We start from the raw sequence: 5247 nt of genomic DNA, 5'->3' as shown, positions 1-5247 counted from the left end.
TAATGAAATAATTGTTTTTTGAATTTTTAATTACATAATTACAATAATTATAGTTATAAATTATTTAATTAAAATAATTTAATAAAAAATTTAATTTAATCACAAAAATAATTAAAACCATAAAATTTATTTATTTTATAATATTAAAAAAATTTAATTATTAATTATACATAATTTAAAGTATTATATATACTTTTGAAAACATTATTTAAATATTATAAATTAATTTAAATAATAATAAAAATTTAAAAAGTGAAAGTGTGGTTGCACGACTTCCACAGAAGAAGTCGTCAACCCCCTACGATTTTAATTTTTTGCTTTTTATTAATTTAAATAGTTTATAATAAAAAAAATTTATTAATTAATTATAATTTCCCAAAAAATATTCTATAATAACAAAAGTTCATAAAAAATAAATTGTAATCAAATATAATTTTTTTTCAATTTTTAATTACATAATTATAATAGTTATAAATTATTTAATGAAAATTATTTGATAAAAATTTATTACAAAAATAATCAGAATATAAATTTTATTTATTTAATAATATTAAAAAAATTTAATTATTAATTAGATATAATTTTAATTATTTTAAATATATTTAAAAACTTTATTTACAAATTATAAATGATTTTAATTAATAAAAATATTGAAAAACAAAAAAAATAAAAACGTTAGGGAGAGTGTACGACTTTAATAAGGAAAGTCGTTAACCCCCATACGACTTCATTTTTTTATTTTTTTTGTCAAAAATGGCTTGGTAATCGATTACAAGCCTCTTGTAATCGATTACTACGTCTTAAAGTCGTTTTTGGGTACACGACTTCAACACAGGTCAAATGAACAGTGTGAAGTCGTGTAGAGGGGACACGACTTCTTCATGTGAAGTCGTCTGAACCTCCCACGACTTCTCCATTCTCTTAATTAAAATTTTTTTGCCTATTCTCATAATATTTTCCTCATTTTTGCCTACTATGGTGCAAAAACCTCCTATTCCATCTTTATACCAACTTGTATTCCTTAACAAGTCACCAAATCTCCTCCAATATTATTGTGTACTCCTAATTGTTCAAACTTTGAATTGTATTGATTAATAATTAACATCAAAACATTTATTAAATAAAGTTTTATCACAAATTAGAAAATCTAATTATAGTAAATTCTTTTCACATGTTTATCAAAACCTTTCTTCTCTAATTTCATCTTGAATATTTCTTTCTCTATATTGGTATTTCTTTCTTTTTCTTCAACACTCACTTGCATCTAATCACCTTTTGATATAATTCTTTTTTTAAGATTCAATAAATATAATTCATCAAATAACAAAAAAATAATGTTTAATACTATATAAAATTAGTGGGGTTATTATGTGGAGATTATAAAACTTCTTCACAAATTAATATTATTTAAGATGTTACAATGAGTTGTATGAATTGTATAATGACTAATAATTGTAGAAGTTTTAATTTTTTTTTGAAAAAATTTAAGACCTTCACAAATCATTATGATAAACTTTTCAGGTTCCAACCTTCTTTCCTTTATTAAAATTTTCTCAAATTTCTCCTGTTTTTTTCTAAATTTCCCAAATGTAGGTGAGACATTTCAAATTTTCCAAAATTTCATTTCCCATTATGATAGTAATTAAACACATGTGCTTATTATACACATTTTTATATTACTAAACACAGTCATGTTAATTAGTTACACACAATCTAATTAAAAACACCAATATATGATCATCTAGTCTTAAGATTATTAGATGCATTATCCAACAACAATCTTTCGTTTTAAACAATATAATTTAGGTTTAATACATCATTTGGTTCCTTCTTATGATGTTTTGGTTCAAAATAGTCTTATCTTTGAAAAAAGTTTATTAAGATCTCATATTTTCTCGTTATTTTGACAGACGACGTTAAAATATTAAAGGTGTAAATATTAGCATGACAAAATATTGATCAACTGTTAAATTAAAAGGTTACGTGTGAAATCATTTATATGTGTAAATAATTAAGATAAAAATAAAAAATTACATAAAGATTAAAGTAAAAAACCCTTACCCTTCCCTTCTGAATAGGTAAAAAGCGCCGCCGCGCCGCCGGTCGGAAGAAGGGTTTTTCTGGGTTCAACGCCGTAGAGAACGTGGTGTGATTTTTGCACTTTCTTCGTCCTTTCTTTTCTCTTCACTACCCATTCTTATTCTTCCCATCAACACCATTTCACGGTAAGCTTATGCTCTTTCTGTGCTTGATGAATTTTCAATCTTTTTTATGTCTTTTTTTTCCTCTACTGTGTGCTTTCTCGGGGAACAAATTGTTTTTTTTTAGCAATTTCTTGATTTCTGGGTTTCTTTTTCTATTTGGGTTAATTTAATTGGGAGAAAAATTTGATGGGGGTGGGGTTAGTTTTGGATCTTATTGCATGGGTTCAAATTTGTCAGATCCGATTCTTTCCGGATCCAGTGAAGGTTTGATTCTGTTGATTTTCATGGCAATTTTACTAGAAGTGAAAAAAGTTTGTGTTTCTATTATGGGAAAGTACAGAGATTTGATTAAGCCGTTGTTGTGCTTTTGAACTAGGCTTGAAGTGTTCTAATTTTCTTGGTAAAAATACAGGGTTTGTTTGCATTTTGTAGTATGGGAAAATTTTAATATAAACGTCGTTGCTTAAAAGGGTAAACTTTTTTGGGGGGAACACACAAGATTGTTGTTGTGCTTCTGAGCCTAGAGCTAATTTTATTGAGAATCAAATAGGGTTTGGTTCGTTTTGATTTGATTAGAGTTGTTCTTGTAGTATTAGTAAGGGGAAAAGTTTCGTGGTGTCATTAAATTGTTTTTTTTTTCTAAGAAAGGAAAAAGATTTGATGAAGCAAGGTTACTGATTTGTTGTTGTGGTGGTGAACTAGGGTTCAGAGGGTGGTATTTCACATGGATTTCAGTCAATAAGGAGATCCATTCTAGCTCTGAAAACAGATCCTCTGAAGCCTCGACTGGACCAGATCCGTAAGCACGCTGATGATCATCGTTCTTTGGCTCTTGTGTATGCTTCCTATGCATGAAAACTCAAGCTCCAGAGCTCAAAGCTTGTCAGGATTTTCGCAGAGCTATCGGTAAACTTCTTAGATCTAATGAAAAAACCTCAATACATGATCTTTTCAGCAATGATGCATCTCCTGTTGATGAATCAGTGGTTCGACAATTGGAGAAGGAAGTGAAGGAGCACATTAAGACCAGACGCCAGGTGATTGGCGATGCCAAATAACATCGGAATGATGAACCCAGAAATTTTAATTTTTTTTAAAATATTTATACAGTACAAATCAAAGTAAACAGTTGACTAAAGTTTGGCATGGTGGCATTTGTACCATTAGACTTTTTAACGGTGTTATTGAAAAGGATTTTATTAAATATTTTTTTAACAAAATATGAAATTTTATTGAATTTTTTTAAAAATATGGGTTTAATTTGAACAAAATCAAAACCAAAATAAATATTAAATCTATAATTTAAAGTGAAAACTCACATAATATATATAATCCATGTCACTTTACATAATATAATTTATATATTTTAAAATATTGAGTAAAGTTTTTTAAAATATTGAGTACGACTTTGACATCAAAATAAAAGTAAAAAACATATTGAGATAAAACTTAAAACTAATAGACTAAAAATGGCAAGGAAAAGGAATATAATGAATATTTTTTTATTAAACTAAAGAAACGTGTTAAAAATTTAGTCTACAATATCCTACAACTTATAATAATAATAATAATAATAATAATAATAATAATAATAATAATATTGACTAGAGGATAATCATAACGTTTACTTTTATTTATAATTTAATTAGTTAAATTTTATTGATTCTTTTTCCCCATTAGTGAGCATTATTTTATTAAATGTGGAGGAACAATGTAAAATGTCATTTTTTCTCTCTCTCTCAAATACAAATTTTGTAAAAAAAGTTATCAGTACAAATAAAAGTAGTGATGCATAGTGTTATTTTTTTTTTCAAACTAAACGATAGTGTGTGTGCTTCCTTATTTTTTTTATGTTTTTTTTTAAATATATTCATATTTTTAAAAATAAAAAAGCATTTTTTTCTGAACTTTTTGTAATATAGCATTTAAACATAATATTTATTCATTTAATGTTAGTAAGATTTTTCGCCAACTTAATTATACATCATCATAATTAAAAATGTCTCCATTTAATAATAATAAAATATACGTGTCGATTTTTTTATTTTTAAATATGTTTAGTCTAACTTATAATGGATAAATAAAGAAAGTGAAGTTATAAAATGTTGACCTCAAGTCATTATACCTATATATATTTTCTTATTTCTCATATCGTTGTGCAACTTTATTCGTAATAATTTGATATTAAATTAGATATTATTTAATATATCGAATTGAAACATCAGTAACGTCGATATGTCCGAGTGGTTAAGGAGACAGACTCGAAATCTGTTGGGCTTTGCCTGCGCAGGTTCGAATCCTGCTGTCGACGTTTTAATTTGCTATAGTTCTAATTTTAGTTTTGGGTCTTTCTTTCTTGTAACCCAAAACTTTTGTTAAACCCCTAAATACCCTTTGATCGTTTACGAGTAGAAAATCTAAAATCTAATTTCTCTATCTTCTATTTATTTCTTCACAACACTTATCTCTTTTTAGTATAATCTTGAAAGGGTCACAATCAATTTATACCTACAATGAATAACATTCTTTATTTTTATTGCATTAATCCAAATATTGAGTTAGATGTTTTGGAGATATTTGAGATCGATGAATTTTAATCTTTTGTGTATCTTTTATTTTAATTTTATGTACTCCAATAGTGTCATAGTAAAACAAAAAAATTTTAAGTAACTTATATTTGTTTGTCACTTCACTTTTTCTGCAATTCAACTTCTTTGAAACGATTGAGCACCAGATCAAATTACTTTTTGATGTATTGCAATTCATTTGATGAAATATTCAGAAAGTTTAATCTAGTCTATATGCTGTGAATTTCAGTAGAACGATCAAGTCAACCCGTTTAATAAGATTTGACCCTAGCCCATGTGGGTTGGGCCAAAAAAGCCCACAGAACCAAAAGAAATCCTTTATTAAAAAGTCTACAAGGCTAAAAACCCCTCAAAGACCTAAGGATTCGTCTTCACATATGCTCCAATGGATGTATTTATCACATTCGAACATCATCATCAATAGTAACTCAGTTCTCGAACCTCTCAATGATTGT

General features: G+C 26.7%; 1 non-coding gene across 1 annotated transcript; it reads left to right on the top strand.

The window, feature by feature from the left end:
- Nucleotides 1-4433: 4433 nt before the first annotated feature.
- Nucleotides 4434-4515, top strand: TRNAS-CGA. Its single transcript has one exon. It is a non-coding gene; the product is annotated as a tRNA-Ser (tRNA).
- Nucleotides 4516-5247: the final 732 nt, after the last annotated feature.

Source organism: Vigna radiata, unplaced genomic scaffold (genome assembly GCF_000741045.1).
Source record: "Vigna radiata var. radiata cultivar VC1973A unplaced genomic scaffold, Vradiata_ver6 scaffold_158, whole genome shotgun sequence".
NCBI classification, from domain to species: domain Eukaryota; kingdom Viridiplantae; phylum Streptophyta; class Magnoliopsida; order Fabales; family Fabaceae; genus Vigna; species Vigna radiata.
Note: the sequence above shows the minus strand (reverse complement) of the source record. Positions and strands in the feature narration are given on the sequence as shown.